This window comes from Pteronotus mesoamericanus, unplaced genomic scaffold (assembly GCF_021234165.1).
Source record: "Pteronotus mesoamericanus isolate MK-2021 breed Mesoamerican mustached bat unplaced genomic scaffold, CSHL_Meso_final scaffold_533, whole genome shotgun sequence".
Classification (NCBI taxonomy): Eukaryota; Metazoa; Chordata; class Mammalia; order Chiroptera; family Mormoopidae; genus Pteronotus; species Pteronotus mesoamericanus.
This window is the reverse complement of record NW_026555320.1, coordinates 1710103-1710389: the sequence shown is the minus strand read 5'-3', so window position 1 is coordinate 1710389 and position 287 is coordinate 1710103.

Genomic DNA, 287 nt, shown 5'->3' with positions numbered 1-287 from the left:
ACGCTGAAAGTTCTCCAGGGGAGGGAAAAACTCACAAAATACCTATCACAAGCATTTCCTTTGAAACATTTTTCTCACAGGTCCTTAGTCTAGTGTGTTTGCGTTGTTTTGAACTCCCTCCTGCAGCGGGAACAGGTGAGTCTCCTTGGCACGGCCCATGGCCAGATCCTCCGCCTGGGGGCAGGTCTCTGCACCCACAGAGCCGAGGGCCTGGCCCTTGGGGCACCCCCGGATGGCGTCCTGGCTTAGAGCTAAAGAACCTTAGCCTTGCCAAACCAGACCAGAAA